The 22,430-nt window shown below is 37.9% G+C and overlaps 1 long non-coding RNA gene and 1 other non-coding gene across 2 annotated transcripts; both read left to right on the forward strand.

Moving 5' to 3' along the window:
• The first annotated feature begins 15,821 nt into the window (after nucleotides 1-15,821).
• On the forward strand, nucleotides 15,822-15,928 carry LOC118344935. The gene has a single exon (XR_004798663.1). It is a non-coding gene; the product is annotated as a small nucleolar RNA R71 (small nucleolar RNA).
• A 1,105-nt stretch (nucleotides 15,929-17,033) lies between these two features.
• Nucleotides 17,034-20,221, forward strand: LOC108993445. Its single transcript, XR_001996504.2, has 4 exons — nucleotides 17,034-17,454; nucleotides 17,550-17,621; nucleotides 18,958-19,002; nucleotides 19,875-20,221. It is a non-coding gene; the product is annotated as an uncharacterized LOC108993445 (long non-coding RNA).
• The last annotated feature ends 2,209 nt before the right edge of the window (nucleotides 20,222-22,430 follow it).

Below are 22,430 nucleotides of genomic sequence, written 5' to 3' on the forward strand. Positions count from 1 at the left end.
TGACCGACCAATGAGAATGGAATGAGACTAATAATATATCCACGGAAACTAGACTCAATAATGAACAACTTATGTGAAGGAATCATCGAGCGAAAATACTTACAAAGGGTCGTAAATGGCCACGCCAAAAGTCCCGGAAATCTGCCCGAGAGAGCTCTTTTGGGTTTCTCTCTAAGAACGGGAGAAAGAAGTGATAAAATGGAGAGAAGTATGTCTTGCACGACTTTAGACTTCTGGAGGGAGAAGTTATGGGCTTGAATGACCCTTGATTGGAGGTGGATATGTGACATAAAGTGGAGAATAGAGAGGGGCAGAGACTGCTTGCAGCAGCTGTGAAAGATGGAGGTTGATGGAGTGGATTTCTCCTTCACATCAAGGCACTATTGGGTGCAGCCAATGGCAGTGGATGGTCTGCCATGTGGGGGAGGAAACTTCTCCAAGAAGCTTTGCCAAGGTGGCCAATTTCGTGGGCCTTGGTGGGCCCCACCAAGTGGGCTTCAATTTGGGGTTTAAAGGGGGTTTGGTTAGGGTTTGAGATGCTATCAAGCCCAAAATCAATTTTTCTTGGCCCAATCAAATTCCCAAGGTTTAAAAGGTTGAATAATGATGTCATAACAAGGATTTGATTAATTAATAGCATGTGGAAGTGATTTAATCAAGTGATTAAACATAATGCTAGAAATCGGATTAAAAAGGGTTTGGAGGCCAACTTTAGGGTTTGGGAAAACCATTTAGGGTTTTGGTTTCAACCAAGCTTTTGGGGTTTCAATAGGATTCCAATCATTTAGGGTTTTGCTAGGGTTGAAACCCTCTTTGGTCTGACACAATTTGGTTGAACAGATGAAACACAACTTTGCTTAGGTGGCATGATCTCACACATTGATTCCTTCACAAATCTATCTAATGGTTCTTCTTTGTGTCAAGTGTCTAATACCATTCACTAAGTGTGGCTAAAATCTTGCCAAGTGTCCAAATAAAACTTCTCTAACCTAATTTGGACATTCCACACTGTGATTTTGAAAACACTGCAATGGGTGCGCTTATCGAGGTTACTATTCACTCCAAAAAAATACATAATAAACTTAGTACTAAAAAATTCTAAATATTCATATTAACTTATAGTGAAAATCGTTTAACGAAATTCAACCCCGAAGTGCCCCTAAAAATAATTTCACAATTTTCAACAAACGTTTCGTCCGGAATTATGAAAATAAGTTATTGCGCCATAAAATCCTAAATAGTCATCTGAGTCTAATGGCGTAGACCATAACGCATTCTGACACTTCTAACTACCTCAAATAATTAAACTCATATTACTAGCACCATAGTGAGTGATAACACTGACTATGTTGACAGACTAAAATCTATGCGATTGATCGATTCGTAAAAACTTATGGGGTTTCCACGAGATTCCTAAAGTCAATAGAAATTCCACCAATGAATTTCTAGCGGGCTGTTACACATGTCAAGTTATTCATGTCAATCATGACCCTAAGTGCTAGGATGAAATAATATCTTAGTGAAACTCTTTTGTTCAGGCTAGAGTATCTAAATAGGTGTGAAATTCCCTAAGTTGAAAAAATACTATTAATGGGTAGAGGGAGGAGCCTAACCAATTGGTCACCGGAGCGCGCTGGGCACTAACACCATTGGAGCCACATTTCTGTTCACAGGGTCCACAGTAACTGTGGCACATGAGGTATGGGGACTAAAGTAAGTGTGGCACATACATCGCACTCACAGCTAGTGCAGATACATATGTTGTAATGCCGTAATTAGCAGGGACATATGGCTCTAGGGGACCTATGTAGCACCCAAAAAGTTGAGTTTAATCAGTTAAAGAACAAAATTCCAAGTTCATGTTAAATCAAGTCTCAGGTCAAGTTCATGTCAAGTCAAGTCTCAGTTTAAGTTTAGTTCAGTTAAGCAAGTCAAGTTTAGTTCACGCAATTTAAAATATGTCAATTATGTTATGTTGTATATCAAGTTATGCTATGATTACTTATGACTTTGATTATGCATTCATGCATTTACTGTCATGCATACATCATTAACCTGTGTTGAGGTTTTCTATTAAATTGTTGAGATTTGTAATCAAGTCTCAGTGTGTTAGTCTCAACTACCATTTTTTTCCAAAATGGTAGATCTTGTTACAAGGCCCAAAGGAGAACCAGGATTCGACCAACTGGACACAGTCAATTGAGCGATGGTGAGACGTCAATGTTAATTTAGTAGTTAACTTAAATTACTACTTGTACTATAGAGCTACATCTCCAGTACTCTTTTGATCATAGCCATTTTGGACTAGCATTCTGATCTTAGTTGTTTAATATGTCATTTTGTATAAAGTATATTTTAAGTATTTGAGATATTTTCAGTTTGGTGCATAGTATTACTAAAGAAAAAAATTTATCCACTGCGAATATTACATATGCTAGATGCATGATAGGAACATTGCATCTTTAATTGTCATGAACGGGGGCAGGTAACCTTGTGTTGCATGTCCCGACGCCATAGATGTATGTCCGATCCCAAGCAAAATCTGAGGGCGTCACAGGGTGATATCAGAGCAATAAGTCTCTGGGTTATAAATCCACATGTCCTTAGGAAATGCACCAAACATTAGGCTTGAGATTTTAGTCTTAATTAGGCTTGAATTTCTTGAAGTATAAGAGATAGTACGTGGTAGCGATACGTGTACTCGTGTGTTTCAAGAAGTGACACATGACTTGCAGTAGGATATGTGTACACATGAAGTGCTTAGACCACAACAAGAACAACAAGCACATGTACCCAGACCAGAAGTCTGGGGTTGTCTGTATGAGAAGTTCTTGGTCTACCATTACCCAAATGCTTCTGGTAATGAAGGGCCACTAAAAGCCAAGAAATGGATTATGGATCTCGAAAGGACCTATGAGATCTGTAGATGTATTGTGGACCAGAAGGTTCTATACGTTGGATACTTATTCCAAGGAGAAACTGGAATATAGTGGGACGCGCGAAGGCAACTTCTAGTTAGGGAATTAGGAAGTTTGGTTGCATTGTCATGGGAGAGATTCAAGGAAGAGTTGGACAATAGATTTTTCTCGAATTCTGTCAAACAACTGAAGGTGCAAGAGTTTGCAACTTTAACTCAAGGTAGTTTGACCGTAGAGCAGTACATCACTAGGTTTATGGTGTTAGGTTTGCACCACACTTGATTTCTACTCAAGGGATACAGGCGTAGAAGCTTCAATCAAGACTTTAGCCAAGGATCCGTAGTCAAGTAGCTTGCCTAAGAATAGAGAATTACCAAGAGTTGGGAAACGTAACCGCGATAGCAGAGGCTGAGCAGAGAGGTCTGGCAATCCAGATCAGTACCGAACGAAAAAGGACTATGCCGGTTATTGCAAGCGATAGTGCCGAGAAGAAGAAGTCATTTTCCAACCCGGTGAAAGACAAGGGAATAGTGACAGGAGGGCAAATGCCATCTCTTTACCCATTATGCCATAAGTCTGGAATGCATCATCACAGAGAATGTCGCAATGGTTATGGAATTTGTTATCGCTACGGGAAACCTGGACATTTGATTAGAGATTGTCCCAACACCACACAAGGTAGTGGAGCTGCTGATTACAAGCCAAGGCCCCACATCCCGCCAAGTGCACAAAATAGTAACAAGTAGTAAAGTCTTTTTAAAGAAAACGACTGTCGAACCCATAAGGATTAATTATGTTATTGAGTACTGAAATTTACTAAATTAACTACTATTTGGAAAACTAAAATTTGAAGAATAGATTATCTAAATTAAACTAAAAAAAATTGCATTAAAATTAAGATTTTAAAGATAATAAGAATAGATCTGAAGCGTCTGATTTCACCTAGCAAATCTCACACAATTTTTCTTCCTTGTTATAGAATTTCAATTATCCCTAGTTGATGATAAAAATCCCTTAACCATTCAAAATTTTCTCTCGAACAATACCAAAAATATCTCCAACCAATAACTCCATATCTCTATGCGAATTTAACTAATTGGAGACTCATTAACTTCTTTGGATTTTTCTTGAAAATCACACAAATCGCAATAAAGTATCTCTACTTTTGCTCAACTAATGGTGCTTAATCATAAAGGTTTAATTACAAATCACATCTCAGTCTCATTATGATTCAATAGATCGAACAATAATTAGTTAGAAAATTGCAAGCATTAAAAACAAGGAATGAACACTCAATCATGGAAATATTGAAATAAAATAACTTAGAATATAAATTATGTGTTCAATACTAGACTACATCAAAGCTCTAGAAAATAGAATTAGTTCATAATGAAACTGAAAAGAAAAACAATAAACTAGTGTTCTTCGTTGGAGTCAGTTGATAAAACAATAAAACAATAAAAATTGCAACTCTCGCCTTTGCTCCCCCAGATCTGCCTCCTTGAAAGAAACTTAAAGAAAAAACTCTGGTCTATTTTTACTCTAAAACTCAAACTCGGACCCCCTTATTCATCTCACAAGATGGGATTAAATAGATGTCAAAACTAAAATTCTAAAACAAGATAAATGCGACTACAATCTACCTTAAAGATCTGGAAAATAGTTTCTAAAGATAAATGCTAACATAAAAGAAGATTATCCCAAAAATAATGGGATTATATAAAATGGAAGATTTAGTGATATGTGGCTTGAATTGCGGAGTTCGGGAAGATTTGGTGGTCAACCAATAGATTGATTGCAGAAGTCAGAAGGGTCCCACCGGGTGCATAACGTGTGTGCTGAATATAACTGGTCTACTTGCCTACCGAGAGGAAAGACTCCCGACCAGGATGATAGAACCCTCTTGCCAACCTACCGAGCGGTAAAGCTGCTCGCCTTTACTAGTTGTTGCCCACGATGTCGTTTAGGTTGGTCTTTTAAGTTGGTTAGTTGGACTAGTCGCTCAATCTAACTGCCAAGAGCCTTGTTGCCAACTATTCTCGCCTAAGAGGTAAAATATCTCGCTCATCACTTAACTCTTGTCACCAATTCTGGTCGCCATTGAGTATCCTCGGCTCTCTTCATATCTCGTTACCTCTCGTTGGTCTAGATGTGTAGTCTGTTCTTTTGTACCAAAATGCTCTCACTACGCACTAAATCTTCACATTCCTTCAAATCCAAGAAAATAAAGAAAAATATCTGGAAATAAAATAAAATCAGCAGATTTAAAGGAAAACTAATACTTTTCATAAATAAAAGAGTGATAAAAATCACATGAAAATAGCACTTATCAAATACCCACAAACTTAAGCTTTGCTCCCCTCAAGCAAAGAAGAAAAGAAAGACAATTAAAACAATAATTGGTTTGATTCATAAAATTTATTGCCTCAAAGATTGCCTAAAGTCTATAATTTAAACGAATCATTCAAGATCAATCAAGTCCCAAAAGTTAATTCAAAACTCAATTTCACTGCATTATCCATCCCACATTCATGCATATCCATCCTTCTCACTTCATCATTAGCTCCTCGGATAGTTTTATGTAAACAAATAAATAAATAATGGATCTCTAAACACTCCATAGGCTTGCTTTTCAAATCACTCTCCTCTAATATAGAACAGAAACTATCATCAAGGATCAATAGGTCTTCATTAAGTTTGTAATGTAAAGCTAGGGTGAGGGCTACAAAGAAAATGTAGGATTCAAACAAGCAAGAGAACTTAAGTTTGAATATCAACAGAATAAATAGAGCATTCTCACTTCTAACACAAACATTGCTTCTCCATCATTGTAAATTTCTCACCATACATCTTTTTATTACACTTTCAAGTATCTCTATCTTTACCCCTTATTCAGCAGGTTGGACTTTTTTTTTTTTTTTTTTTAATTTTTGCATCATCATGGAAGTATTTCATACCTTTTTGATAGTTTTTATGTATGACTCTCGTCGGCCTTTTCTTGTTGGCCACACAGTAGATGAGTTGACTTTTCACACCCCCAAACTTATGATTTTGATAATATGGGTATAATTAACTTTACTTGTAGACCTTCTACCTCTCTTGTGAGTCTGTGACTTTGTATAAACTTAGTTCTCTTGAAAGGTAAGGAAATCAGTGTTTAAGCTCAAGTAGGATAGGGAATATGAGGTTTACAAGAAGAAAAATATAAGGCCAAAATATAATTCAATAAAGCTCAAAGGGGTGGCTAGGGATAAAGATAATGAATGGGTAAGCTTGAAAGACTTAATCGGTCCAAAGAATGCCTTAATAATTTCCCCAACGATATTCTGTCTAGGATTTCACCTTGAGTTTAATCAAACAAGTTCTAGAGTAAGTTGAGACCACACAAATTCACATAAAATTTCTCTAGGTACTCAAAACGATTAATGATCATAAGAAGCATTTATGAACATAGAATATATCAAATTAAGTAAGATCAAGTAAAGAATTAACAACTAGACTGAAGCAATGAGAATTTTTCCTAAAAATTATAATCAATTTCAATCATATTCTAATCATAGGCTTTTTATACATCAAACCATACTGTTTTTATTATCATTATCATTATTATTATTATTATTATTATTAAATAAGTAAAATAATATCCTTCCCCGCAAACTTAAATATCACATTGTCCTCAATGGGAAAAAGGAAGAAAAATTAAAGCAAAAGAATGACAGAAGGTAAGAGATGCTCCCCTTGAAGGTGCAGCCGTGTACCCCTTAGAGATCTCCTTGGCCTCTTCATTCCTGCAAGATGAAAACAAAAGACTAATATTAAGCAAAAATAAGAATAAAAAAAAAAACTTGGGTTGCCTCCCAAAAGCGCTTTATTTAAAGTCTATAGCTAGACATTATCCTTTCATCATTTATCACTGGTGAGATCCATGGAACACTTTTTCAAGTTAAAGTCTCCATCCACATAGGGTTTTAATCTCTGTTCATTTACTTTAAATGTGCCTTTTGTCTAGTGATGGACTTCAACCGCCCCATCGAGAGCGTAGCTTTCCTGGGAAGAGTCGAAAGCTTGAGTTAAGTAATAAAAATTTATGCCCAACTTCGAATTATCTTCTCAGAATATGCTTATCATGCCATTTTTTAGTTTTATCTTTGTAAATCCAAGCATTCTCATAAGCATCATTGTGGAACTCATCCATCTCGTTGATTTGCAGTATGCTCTTCTCTCCAGCCGCTTGTAAATCAAAGTTCAATGTTCTTGTCGCCCAATAGGCTCTATGCTCTAGCTCCACTGGTACATGACAGGCTTTTCGATAAACATAAGGTGACATCTCGATCGGTCATTTGAATGTTGTCCGATAGGCCCCTAGCACGACATCTAACGTTCTCGCTCAGTCTGTCCGAGAGACACTCACGGTCTTCTCCAGTATGCGCTTCAACTCCCGTTTAAACACCTCGACCTGACCACTCGTTTGAGGATGGTATGGTGTCGCCACATGATGGGTAACTCCATACTTAGTCAGTAGCACTTCAAATTGGTGATTGCAAAAATGCTACCCACCATCACTGATTATGGCCCTCGGAGGAAAAGATGTTCTTCCATAGGAAATTCACTACGACCCTCGCATCATTGGTTGGCAAGCCAACCACTTCCACCCATTTGGAGACCTCATCTATAGCCACCAAAATAAATTTATTAGAATATGAGGATGGAAAAGTGTAACAACCCGCTCCTTTCTCTCTCGATTGGTCACGGGTCTTGTCTACTTGTTTTAAATATTGAAGTCGTGTTTTTAAATATTGCAGGTGATTTTTAAAGTAAGCCTAGTATTTTAAAGCCCTCGAATATTTTAAATGCCCTGGAACTATTTATATGGGGTATTTCCAGTATTATTGAACCAAACCTGATTTTAAGTAAGACAATTATAATATTTTTGAAGAACTCCAAAAATATTATAATTGTGGAAAATCATTTTATCAACATGATTTTAGTTATTTAAAATATTATGAGATTTAAATTATGTTGAAAACTCTAATTAATTAGATGGTTTTATTCTCTTAAAGATATTAAGCAAGATTTCATCATTTTATTAATGATGAAAGAATATTATTTTATAAACTAAAGTTTAATTTAAATAATATTCTATCTTAATTCATCTCAATGCTTTTAGTTAAGTTAGTATTCACGCATTTTCAAATTAGTATTTAAAATCCACCGTTAGATCGTTTTGAAGACCCCCGAGTTAAAGGGTTATGATTAAAACCCAGGCCCCTCTCTCTTTTCCCCTCACTTTTCCCTTCCCTCTCTCTCTCCTCTCCCTCTCCCTCCCCCTCACTCGTGTCCTCCTTCTTTAGTGCCCATCACCATCATGCGCCACCATGAGGCACCAACGATAACTCCCCCTCACACCGGCAAGCACATCCACCATCAAAGCCCCCACGGCAGCCCCTTCTCCAGCACACGAGCAACCTGTAATGGCTTTACCTTCATGGTTTCTCCCTCCAAGCACTGCCATCGTCAACCACTGCCACCATCGAGCACCACCATGAGTCTCCCCTGAGCACCCCTTTCCTCCTCCCCTTGACCCGCGTAGCTCCTCCCTAAGCCATGCACAAAACCCACGGGTTTCCTCCCATCAGCGTCGTATGCCACCTCCCACACCACCGCACTGCCACCAAGAGCTTCCTCTCTCACTGGTGACCTCCCCTAGCCACCCTCATGCCCAGCCCAGTCCCATCCTCCAGCACACTCTCTCACGGGCTCTCTCTCACACACGGCCCAGATCCGCCACCTCCAGCCACCGTGGTGCCACCCTAATGCCACCACTAGCTCCACTGCACCTCTCTCAGCCCCTCCATGCCTGGCCATAGTCCCCAGCCGCCCCTGGCCTTCACATGCGTCCTCACCCTCTCGGATGCATTGTACAAGGCTAGATGTCGCCGTGCTTAGCCCCTCACCTCCACCACAAGGCCACCATGAGCGCTCCAAGACCACACCTAGCTATCCAAACATCCAAACAACCACCATACACGGTGGACAACCACTCTACATGGCTAACCACCATTGTACACGGCTTTAGCCGCCACCCACGGACTCCCCACCATGTCGGCCATCCTTCACAGTCACATTAAACCCGACAAAGCCTAGATCTAGTTGAGAAACCCTAGATCTGTCCACCTGAAATAGCTCTGTTCCAAGGTCATGGCAGTGACCGCTACTACCCAATGTAGTGGTTTCTGACGCCACTAGCCTTGCCAAACAGTGAGCAACGCACGGGTTATCCCGACGATAGTATAACTCTTTATCATTTATCCTTGTTATTATGTTAGTTGGTTGGATAGGTTGTGGATTGTGTTGTTGGTGTTTGTGGTGTTCTCTGTATAGTGTGGTGATGTTGATGTAATGTGTACATGAAGTATTGGGCATAATTGCGAAGTGTGTTATGTCGTTGTGGACTGTGCTATGAAGTGTGGTTGTGAAGATGTGCTATAATAGTGATGTGGTGTAGTGTGGAATGGGAAGAGTACACGTAGAGTGTACTCGTCGCATAATGTGGATTGGGAAGAGTGCACGTGGAGTGTACCCTATGTGGTGTAGTATGATGTGAAAGGAGTACATGTGGCGTGTATTCCTTGGGGTGAAGTCGTGATACACCGGATGGCATGTCGCGAAGGGTTGGATGGTTGCATAGTTGAGGAGCGTAGAGCGTGATAAATAGTGTTGAGAACTGTAGAACAGTGTCCCAAGCTAGTTGTGATGTAACCAGTAGTCCCAGTAACTAGTGTTACTAAGTATCCATGTTATGTCTGGGAGTATGTGTGAAGTATCGGGAACTATGGAACAATGTTTTGGAATAGTTGTGATGTGATTGATAGTCCTAGTGACGAGTGTCACCGTGTAGTAGTGTTATGGTTGTTGTACGTATAAAGTGACAGAATGGCGTAAGAGTGATGTAGCAGGAACGTGATGGGATGCCATGATGTGGCAAGAGTACGTGAGGAACCCTACTTGTGATGGGTGAGGTGACGTGACAAGGTCACGATGTAGCTTGGGAGTCAAGCTATATGATGTGACGTAAGGTGTAATTGTGAATAGAGTCTTGTTATGTTAAGTGTTGGTATGAACTTGTAACAAGACAGGAAGTAGAAGGGCCCTGCCAACCGAGTAAAGGAAGGTTGGTATCGGAGTATGGAGCCCGCTTGTGTAAGGGTGTTAGTGGACTATATGTTGCTCTTAGGTGATAAAAGGGAGTAGGGTTCATGTATAATCTGGTTAGACACATGTGCCGGATAGTTTTATCATATGTAATGGGTAATCTATCCTAAGCATAGGTACATGATGCTTCAGCCTTAGAGTTGGCTTAGAGTCATGTGATATGCATGGATGATGATGTTGAGGAAGCATAAGCTCGAATGTAGGAAGTGATGTGTGTATTGTCTAGGATTGGGATGTGTGACTAAGTCGGCCTGAGTCATGCATTGGGATGAGGTTAGTAAGAAGAATAAGATGAAGGTCTTAGTGTCTTAACCCTAAGGTGAATCATGGGGTTCACTCTAGTGCGTAAGCACTCGAAGTAGAACGCTGAGCTTGAAAAAGGTGACTTAAAGAAGGTCCCAGAAAGAGGAAATGTGTTAAAGGAAAACATAGAAGGCAGGGATAGAAGGAGAGTGTCTTAGTGAGGAAAGTCCAAGTGAAGTGTAGTTTATATCTTCTAAGTTTAGTTACTTATGCACTAGATAGAGAATGACGTCAAGGTTATGTGTATGCATGTAGGTTGTCATCTAACACGCAGAAGGATGAACTGCATGACATGAGAATAGCATGGAGTTTAGGTATGTATTATGTTCATACTCTTCTAGAGTTTTCTAAAATTATATGAAATGAAAATGAAATGCTTTTCCATTACGATACTTTACGAAATGAAATGAAATGAGGTTTTATGAAAAGTATGCTTAGTATAAGTGTTCAAAGGTATATGTATGTAATGGCCTGCCATGGCAACCCCTTTTTATGCAACTCAAGTATTAAGTGTATACATGTAAATGGATGACTATACATAGTATCTATTGTCTTTATTTTCTATGAAACAAAATGTTGAGGTTTATGCCTTATGCTTTTAAATGATGTTTTAAAAAGGATGCCATGAACTGATGTTTTAAATGATGCATTGAAAGATGATGTTTAAACTCATGCTTTTAAATGACTTTTTCCCATGAACGAACTGTTAAATGAAAATGACTAAAAATAAAACGACTGAGTGAAAGGAAATGAATGTTTTAATATATGAAAATATGTAACGGCCATGATTGAATGAATGATGGTACCAAAAGAATAGGCAGATTGCAATGCCGGGTAAGTAGTACTAGTAGTGCACCCAGTGCTACCCCTAACTGAAAGGGATTCTCAACCTGTGGCCACAGGCAGAATCCAGGTCCTAAGGAAGACCGATAACCCTAACACACGGGGCGTAACAATGTGCAGCGGCCAAAGGAAAGTGATAAGAAAATGTATGTATGCATGCTTGAATTCTTTAAGAAATGAAGGCACTAACGGGAGAAATGTTTTACGAAAGGAAAATCATTTTTAAGAAAACCCTACCTAGTGATCTTTTCAAAATGAATGTATGTCTTATATATGTAAGATATGTATGGAGTGATGAATGAATGAATGAAAACCTATGTTGTTATATTTTCATTGTATGAAGTAATGTTTACTGAGTATTCAACTTATTTTAGTTTTTATGCATGTCCCTCCCCCCACAGGAACTAAATGAGCAGAACGCGTTGGGACGGACACGGCCCAAGAGGAAGAGCACGGAAGTCTAGGCATGAGAGTTTTAAATGTTTGAGAGGCCTTTTTATTTTAAGTTTGTTGTTTTCCATTGTAAACCTCTTTTATTCTCAAAGCACGTTTTATATTATAACGAAGAGTCTTGCACCCTGGGTATGGAAGTAAAAAGTTTTAAAAGGATATGTACCTCCTGTCCCCTTTTCTAAAATCATTTTCTAAAAAGTCCCACCATAAGAACGGGGCATTACAAAAAGAACCCATGAAATATATACCCCAAACATCAAATAATTCAATCATTAAAATATTGTTTAAATGCATCTCATGTTTCCTAGAAATGTTGCCAACCATTCGACAATGATCACATAAATTAACAAAATTAAAAGAGTCTTTAAAAATAGTTGGCCAGCAAAAGCCGCATTGTAAAACTTTCGCTGCCCTTTTTGCTACACCAAAGTGGCCGCCCGCTTCCAATGAGTGGTAGTATCCGAGTATGCTCTCCATCTTCTCCTCGGGCACACATCTCCTGATTATCTGGTCCACACAATGCTGATATAGAAAAGGTTCCTCCAAAAAATAATATTTCAAGTCGGAGAAGAACTCCTTTTGTTGATATGTCATCTCGGCCGGTAGAATTCGGGACACCAAATAATATGGAACGACTTGTATAGCCATTAATTGCTCATCTGGGAAGGTCTCATTAATTGGGAATTTCTCTTCGTCCACCACCTCTTTAAGTTCAAGACAAGATAAGTGGTCGGCTACTATATTCTCGATACCTTTCTTATCTTTTATTTACGAATCAAACTCTTGTAATAGCAAAATTCATCTTAATAGTCTTGGTTTGGCATCCCTCTTCAACATCAAGTATTTAAGAGCTGAGTGATCGGTGTAGACAACCACTTTTGAACCTATCAAATAAAAATGAAATTTTTCAAAGGCAAACACAACTGCTAACAATTCTTTTTCAGTAGTAGCATAATTAAGTTGAGCTTCTGTTAAGGTCTGACTTGCATAATAAATAACATGACAAATTTTATCTTTTCTCTGCCCCAAAACAACCCCTATAGCATAATTGCTAGAATCACACATTAATTCAAAAGGTAAATTCCAATCCGGTGATATAATGATAGGTGCTGAAATTAATTTCTTTTTCAATGTTTTAAAAGCATGCAAGCATTCATCAGAAAACTCAAACCGAGTATCTTTAATCAACAGATTGCAGAGAGGTTTAGTAATTTGGGAAAAATCCTTGATAAAGTGACGATAGAACCCGGCGTGACCCAAGAAACTTCTCACGCCCTTCACATTGGTTGGTGGTGGGAGTTTGTCAATCACTTCTATCTTTCCTCGGTCAACCTCAATTCTCTTGAAATAAATGCGTTGGCTGAGCACTATTCCCTCCTCAACCATGAAGTGGCATTTTTTCCAATTTAAAACAAGATTTGTCTCCTTACATCTTTGCAAAACCAAAGATAAAGTAGATAAACAATTATAAAAAGAGTGACCAAAAACCGAGAAGTCATCCATGAAGACTTCTAAAAATTTTTTCACCATGTCCGAGAAAATGGATATGATACATCTTTGGAAAGTGGTTGGCACATTGCAAAGACCAAAAGGCATGCACCAATATGCAAAAGTGCCATAAGGACAGGTGAAAGTGGTCTTCTCTTGATCCTCGAATGCAATAGCTATTTGATTGTAACTGGAATATCCATCTAGAAAACAGTAGCAAGCATGGGCGGAAAGTGTTTCTAACATTTTATCAATAAAAGCTAAGGGAAAATGGTCTTTTCGAGTTGCATCATTCAATCTTCGATAGTCTATACATACTCACCATCCAGTGATCGTTCTCGTCAGTATGAGTTCATTGTTGTCATCCTTGATCACGGTTATCCCTCCTTTCTTTGGGACGACTTGAACTAGACTTACCCATGCACTATCTGAGATTGGATAAATGATCCCGGCATCTAAAGGCTTCAATACCTCTTCATGCACTACTTCGTTCATCGATGGATTCAATCTCCTCTTGGGTTGGACAATCTATTTAAAATTATCCTCCATTCAAATCTTGTGCAAGGAAATTGAAGGACTAATTCCTTTGATGTCTAAGATGGTCCAACCCAAGGCCATCTTGTGTTCCCGCAAGACTCCCATCAACTTCTCTTCCTCTACATCACTCAAGGAACTGTTAATGATAATTGGAAACATAAAGTCCTGGCCTAAGAAAGCGGTTTGTGTTCAAGCTTGGGTGGTTCCTTACTTGGAGATGTCGGCAGAGATAAGTTTAGCTCTTCCACTTTCGGTTTTATTGGAGGAGAAAGGGATGGTGTAGCTTCCAAATATCTCTCACACTCCCTAACCTCTTCATCTTTGGAGTCAATAGATGAAGAGTGAGTAAGACATACCTCAAGTGGTAGCTTTGGAAATTCAGCTCCATGATTCAGCTCCATAAGTCTCATCGGCCATGACCACATCTCGGTCGCTTATTTGAAAACATGAATGTACCTCGAAATGAATTTCATAGATTTAAATACATCAAAAGTCACCTGCTCCTCGCCGACCCTCAAGATGAGTTTCCCTTACTGGACATCAATTAGAGTTCTCCCCATCGCAAGGAAAGGTCGGCCCAGTATCAAGGGAATCTCCTCGTCCTCCTCCATATCGAGTATAACGAAGTCGGCCAAGAAGATGAACTTATCAACTTTCACCAGTACATCCTCAATGAGACCTCTTGGATATTTAATAGATCTGTTCTCCAACTATAGAGAGATGGTGGTCGCCTTTGCTTCTCTAAGACCTAGTTTCCTAAAAACAAAGAGGCATTAGATTAATACTTGCCCCTAAGTCACATAAAGTTTTATCAAAATATGAATTTCCTATAGTGCAAGGGATTGTGAAATTTCCCGGATCTTTCAACTTAGGCGGCACCTTTTTCTAAAAAATTGCACTGCTCTCCTCGATCAGCATTACAGCCTCATGCTCCTCCAACTTTCGCGTGTTTGATAATATATCCTTCAAAAATTATGCATAGTTAGGCATTTGCTCTAAATCTTCAATGAGAGGAATATTAATATGCAGTTGCTTAAATATACTCAGAAATTTAGAGAACTGATTATCAATCTCATTTTTTCTTAATCTTTGCGGAAAAGGAATTGGTGGATCATAAATTGAAGGAGAATAAGTTTTAGATATAAACTTTATGGATTTATTGGGTTTTGCAACCCCTTTATTCTCTTTGGTCTTCTCAACTTGTTGGTCCGTCACATCCCACTCTGCTTCTTTTACATCAAACTCAGCCTTCCTTCATCTCAGATTCCATGTTTTTGGCAGCTTCTGCATCTCTCTCGGTATTTACTATTTGTGGCTGGTCATATATCTACCCACTGCTCAATGTTATGGCTTGGACATGTTCCTTTAGATTGGTCATAGTGTTGCTCAGTAAAGTCTCTGTTGTTCTCTCGATAAGCATGTTTCATAGATGACTGATTTGTAGCTCAAGATTGTGGATTGAAGCCGAGTTATTTTGGATCACCATATCAGTTTTTTGCATGTAAGCCAAGTTGTTTTGGATCACCATATTAGTCTCGTGTATTGCATAATCATATTTTCAAGTGCCAGCTTCTTCTCTTGTTGTGGAAACTGTTGAGGTGGTTTAGTCGACACTTGGTTATTGCTCCATGAAAAGTTAGGGTGATTTCTCCATCCGAGATTGAACGTGTTTGAATAAGGATTGTTTAGACGTTGGAAATTGGACACATAGTGGGCTTATTCATAACTCGGTTGGGCAAATCTACACTTGAATGATTTCCTGCGCAATGATCACAAACACCATTAGTTTGAATAGCATTAACGTTCATTTTACCTAGTTGTTTGGATAGATTTGCCAACTCGGCCGCAATTGCTGACATAGAGTCAAGCTCAACAATGTTGGCCGCCTTCTTTGGCATTACTCTCTCTGCGGCCCACTGATAGTTGTTAGACGCCAACTCTTCCAAAAGTTCATATGCAGCTTCATGGGCTTTACTCATTAATGCTCTTCCTGCGGCTGCATCAACCATAGATCGGTTTGTGGGTCCTACACCATTGTAAAATGTCTGTACTTGAAGCCAGGTTGGGAGGTCATGATGTGGACACTTGCGCAATAAATCATTGTATCTCTCTCATGCCTCATATAATGATTCACCCTCAAATTGGAAGAAGGTAGTGATATCATCCTTTAGCTTCGCTGTTTTGGCTGGAGGGAAATATTTTGCGAAGATTTTTTGTGCCAACTCATCCTAGGTGGTGATGATGTCAGGCAGCAAAGAGTTCAACCAACCTTTTGCTTGTTCCCTATGTGAGAAAGGAAAAAGTCACAATCAAATAGCATCATCTATAACTCTTTTGTGTTTAAAAGTATCACAAAGTTCTAGAACATTTACAATATGGACATTCAAATCCTCTTGTGACAGCCCCCCAAACTGGATGGTGTGTTGAATCATTTGAATGATGGCAGGCTTAAGTTATTGGCTTGTATAGCTGGCCACCTTATACTAGATGTTGCCCTATTGATAGAGGGCATAACATAGTCTCTTAACGCCTTGTGCTTCTGGTTGGCCATATTAAATTTAGATGCAACGACCTCTTTCTTTTTCTCTTTATTAATCCGATGTAAGGTTCTTTCAATCTCGGGATCGAAAGGTGTATGCTCTAATGATTTAGATCGAGGCATGTACTTCTAATTCCTAGAAAGAGAAATAATAATCAAACTAAGATCTAATTTAAATCAATAAAATAAAATCCATAATAGTAAAAATCTAGCTAGTATCAATATCAATAACAAATAACTAATCCCCGACAACGGTGCCAAATACTTGTTCGCATAAAATTATCTACAAGTGCACAAAATCGTAACAAGTAGTAAAGTGTTTTTAAAGAAAATGAATGTCAAACCCACATGGATTAATTATGCTATTGAGTACTTAAATTTACTAAATTAATTACTATTTGGAAAAACAAATTTGAAGAATAGATTATCTAAATTAAACTGAAAAAAATAGCATTAAATTAAGATTTTAAGGATACTAAGAATAGATCTAGAGCGTTTGTGTAATACCCGAATCCTACTACGTGGATTCTTACATCAGCTATTAATATCTTTAAGTTAAATATTTTGAGATAAAGACTTTCAGTAATTTTATTATATTATTTTAAGATGGGTGTGCTTTTATTTTTAAATGGGTCATTAAATAATTCATAGGTATGATTTTTTTATGACCTTGCAATTTTCCTTTCAATCCCTATAATTTTATTTATTCAAGAAATGACTCAAACTCTTTTTAATCTTCATCATTCATTCCCCAGCTTAGGGGACAAGTTTGATAATTCATTGGCTTTTTATTCTCCCTTACCCGTAGCTTCCCACATAAGCTAATTGGATTCTCTTCCTTCTCCTACACGTTGGCTTCCTCAACAAGCCTTGGACTCTTCTTCCTTCTCTTACACGCCGGTTCCAAGGGACGAGAAAAACAAAAAACAAATTCCTCTTCTTCTCTTACACCCATCGACAGCCTCCAGAGCAAATGATTTCTCTTCTCCATTCACTGTCGGTTCTAGGGCACACAAGGAGAACTTCTCAAGTCTTCCATCACACGAAGATCCCTTCGGGTTCCCCTCTCCCAGCCGTGCGATACCTCTCGGTTCCTCGAGTCGATTCTTCCATTTCGTAAGCCTAAGATTTTCCACCGAAAATCTTCAAAGGATCAACCTCGTAAGTGAATTCATATGGTCTTAATTTCTGGTTTCGAAATCTTAAATTTATGATTTAATCTAGGGTTTGTTTTAAGAATTCGTCCGTTATTCCAGCTTTGAGATTTCAAACTTCTCTTCATTTCTTGTTGCTGTGTACTTCCGTGGCTGCAAAAGAGACCCAAACAGGTATTATATCTCCCATGAGTTTTCTTGTGATTTAGGGGTTTTCGAAATATTGTGTGAACCGATTGTTGTGTAGTAATTTCTGGGTTTAGTTCTCATTTGTTTCCCTTGTTAGCTACTCTAGTGTGTGTATTCGATTTTGGTGAAATTCTAGCTGTGTATGTTCTGTTTTACGGTGCTCTGTTTTGAGGTGGTTTTCACCATGGATTATGTTCGGTTTTGGTGGGATGCCAGCCGTGTGTGTGTGTTCTGTTTTATGGTTCTACGCTGTGTGTGTGTATTCGGTTTTGTGGTTCCAGCTGTGTGGGTGTGTGCTCTGTTTTGAGGTGGTTTTGCCATGGATTATGTTCTGTTTTGTATGTGGATCAAGAAGCCATGTGTGTGTGTTTAGGCTCTATTTTGGCCATGGGTCATGCCCTGTTGGAGTGTTCCAGCCGTGTGTTTCTTATTATTGGGATGACATAATTTCTGGTTTAAGCTTATTAGTCACAAGTCCTGTTTTGGTATGGGATAAGTCTTGTTTTGGTGTTAAAAGTCATGTCTTTAGGTGTTAAAAATTATGGAGTTAAAGTTTATAGTTTAGACATGTTTTCCTAAGATTTTTGGCCTAAGTAGGCCACCAAGACTTTTAAATTAAATTGGTAAGCTTACTTAGAAACTCTAAGTTTGCCAAGAGTTTGTATCCTTATATTTGTGCTATGTTTCAGAAAATACGTGAGGTTTTCTTGAGTTTCTACCACTCTTGTACTAGTTAATTGTATGATTGATATTTGATTAAGTAAGGGATGTTTGAGACCATGAAAACAGTGAGACTTGCTAGCTGTCCATGTATTACAGAAACTTGAAAATATGTTCTGTTTTGGAAGCCTAAACCAGTCACTTTACCTTTGCTTAACTATATCCCTTCTTGTTTAATCAAAGATAAACTTTAGCATGAAAAACCATTAGAGAATGAGTGACAAAACCAACCCTCTTATGAGCATTACCTCTTGTTGGATCTATCTTCCAAATGATGATGCAAAACTGTCAAAATGCCCTCCTTTAAGAAAATTTCCAGATTTATAGCACCTCTTCATTTTTAACTTATGATTTCCATCTATTAACATTATAGAAAACAATAGCCTTTAAGAAATGGACAGCAAGCAAGCCTCATACTCTCATAGGTACCTAATATTGTAATGAGGATACTAAGAGTTGACTTAGTGCCATGTATGTAGCTAAATGGGTTAAGGAAGACATCTTAATTCCACTTGGAATTTAAGTGAGCGCGTATGGGTATTGGATAGTAAAGTTTTAAGTGGAATGAATATTAATATGTTTATTTCATTTCATTGAATAGGAATTTATTTTCAAGATTCAAGGAACTTACTTGTAAAGCCACGAGGTAAGTAGCTATGACCATGCTCCTTACACACAAAGCTCTCTTATGAAAAAGTTTCACTCTCTTTCCAAATGTTTCTCTTATGAAAGAATAGATGCATATATAGTATATATAAGCCTTTCTTGGTAACCCATGTTAAGTATCTTGTTAATTACCATTGTGTGTATGTAAAGTAATGCATCATGAGATTTTATGCATGCTCTCTCAAATAATTATGCCGTACTTATATGTAGCATGACATGAAACATTCCTTTCAAAGGAACGCATACGCATTGGCACTAAATGAAGATAATGAAAGCGTTATTTTTCTATAGAAAGGAAAGGAAAATGAATGAAAGCATGAATGTATGAATATACGTAATGGCCCCATGTATGAAAACGGCACCAAATGAATGGGCAGATTGCAATGCCGGGTAAGTAGTACTGGAAGTGCACCCAGTGCTGCCCCCCATGAAAGGGATTCCCAACCTGCGGCTACGGGCGGGAATCCAGGTCCAAAAGACCACTAACCCCAACACACAGGGCGTAATAGTGTGTACTGGCCCAAGAAAGTGAAACGTAAAGCAAAGTCATTCTAAATAATGTTATGCATGAAAGCAAGTAATGTTTATGCATGAAAAGTATAGTTAAGCATAAAAGTACAGTTATGCATGAAAGTTAAGCATGAAAATACAGTTAAGTATGAAAAGTACAGCTATGCATGAAAAGTACAGTTATTCTTAAATTGTTATGCATGAAAGCATTGTCAAGAATAACAAATGTTTATGTATGCATGTTTTCAAAAGAAAAGGTTATGTGATTAATAAGTTAACAGCATGGTGTACTGCGCTTACTGAGTATTAGACTCACTTTGTGTTTACGTTTTAAATGTCCAGGTATGAATGATGGGACTGTGGAGCTGGGCACTGCTGAGGAGGGAAGGGCTGATGCTTAGTATTCCCTGTCGGTTCGGTTTAATGATGATGGTTATATTTTATGTTTTATGATGGGTCCCATGTTGGGACGTTTTGTTGGTTGACTTAAGACAATATGTCTTTGGCATGATGTAGATATTGTGGTAGTATGATGGTAATAGTGTAACTTCTATAGTGGGTTGATGGTAACCCCACATAAGAAGGTTAAACGTATTTTGGATATGTTGTAGGGACGGAGTCCCCCTTTTATTGGAACTGGTGATGTTTTAAATGAATGAATGGTGGACTCTGAGAGTCCTTTGGTAATATGTTGAACAGATTGTCTATCAGGTGCCTACCTTTAAACTAGAAACGCAGTGTACATGTATGACATGTTCACGCCCATCCCTTTACCATCGTAGAAAATAAAATAAAATAAATACATACTAATATTAATAAAGAATGAACAGGAAAATTGTCGCGACCACGTCCCAATCATAGGACTTGGGGCGGGGTTGTTACAGTTTGATTTCACCTAGCAAATTCCACATAATTTATTCTTCCATATTATAGAATTCAAATTATTCCAAGTTAATGATAAAAATCTCTTAACTATTCAATATTTTCTCTCGAACATATCAAAAATATCTCCACCTGATAATTTCATATCTCTATGTAAATTTAACTAATTGGAGACTTATTAAGTTCTTTAGATTTCTTCTGAAAATCACACTAATCGCGATAAAGTATCTCTACTTTCGCTCAACTAATGGTGCTTAATTCTAGAACTTTAATCACAAATCACCTCTCGATCTCATCAATAGATCGAACAATAATTAGCTAGAAAATTGCAAGCATTAAGAATAAGAAATAAACTCTCAATCATGGAAATATTGAAATAAAATATCTTAGAATATAAATTGTATGCTCAATGCTAGACTACATCAAAACTCTAGAAAATATAATTAGTTGATAATGAAGCTGAAAAGAAAAATAATAAAACTAGTATCTTTCATTAGAGTCAGTTGATGAAGCATGCAGCTCTCGCCTCTGCTCCCCTAGATCTGCCTCCTTGAAAGAAACTTAAAGAATAAACTATGGACTATTTTTACTTTAAAACTCAAACTTAGACCCCCTATTCATCCTAGAAGACAGGATTAAATAGAAGTCAAAACTCAAATTAGGAAACAAGATAAATGCTGCTACAATCTAGCCTAAAGATCTGGAAAATAGTTTCTAAAGACAAATGTTAATATAAAACAAGATTATCCCAAGAATAATGGGATTATCTACAATGGAAGGTTCAGTGATATGTGGCTTGAATTGCGAAGTTCGGGAAGATTTGGTGGTCAGCCAGTAGATTGATTACTGAATTTGAAAGGGTCCCACTGGGTGGATGCCGTGTGCACTGAATATAACTGGTCTCCTCATCTACTGAGGGGAAAGACTTCCAATCGGGATGATAAAACCCTCTCGCCAACCTATAGGGTGGTAAAGCTACTAGCATTTACTAGTTGTTGCACATGATGTTGTTTAGGTTGGTCTTTTAAGTTGGTCGATTAGACTAGTTACCCAATCTAACCGTCTAGAGCCTTGTCGCCAACTCTTCTCGCCTAAGAGGTAAAAAATCACTCTCATCACCTAACTCTTGTCGCCAAATCTGGTTGCCATTGAGTCTTCTCACCTAAATCGGCTCGGCTCTCTTCAGATCTCGTTACATCTCGTCGGTTTGGATCTGTAGTCTCTTCTTTAGTACTAAAATGCTCTCCTTTCGCACTAAATATTCTCATTCCTTCAAATCCAAGAAAATAAAGAAAAATATATGGAAATAAAATAAAATCAATAGATTTAAGGGAAAATCGATACTTTTTATAAATAAAATAGTGATAAAAATCACATAAAAATAGCACTTATCAGTTGTAACCCCAAGTGATATCAATGCGGATGCATTAGAAGCTGAGAAAGCTAACATCGTCACTAGTATTTTCCTTAAAATGTTGTTTATGCGTCGTTGTTAGCTTAAGTGTTAGAATTACTGTTATTACGGGTAATGTTAAGTTTTTAAGGTTTGTAACTTGTATGCTATTTGATCCATGCGAGTCCCTGTTTTTTGTGATTGTGGTATTGCACGAGAGTTTAGTTCGGAAGCCAAATGGTTACCCAGGTGGTAAGGGTAACAATACTCATTAGGATTATTATTGCTCATATCAGTGTAGATATAGAATACCCTTTAGCAGTTAAAGGAAAGATATTGAAGGTTGATGAACTAGTATTCCGCGTATTTGGAGTTTATTTTGATTTTGAAGATCCAATGGAATTTGTGTTCAGAAGAGTAAAGTGTTTGGGACAAGCTTTGGCCTTAGTATGATTCATTTATTATAGTAGTTTTATCCAGCCGCCATTAAATGGTTTCTGAAGAAGCATTGTCTTTGTGGATGCATAGATCGCCCTTATATTTGAGACTTTTATATGAGGAGTAAAATTTTGGTCTTGAGGATTTACATGGACAGTAGAAGCAGATCCTTTTGTTTAAAGTCA

This window comes from Juglans regia, chromosome 16 (genome assembly GCF_001411555.2).
Source record: "Juglans regia cultivar Chandler chromosome 16, Walnut 2.0, whole genome shotgun sequence".
In the NCBI taxonomy this organism is placed as follows: Eukaryota; Viridiplantae; Streptophyta; class Magnoliopsida; order Fagales; family Juglandaceae; genus Juglans; species Juglans regia.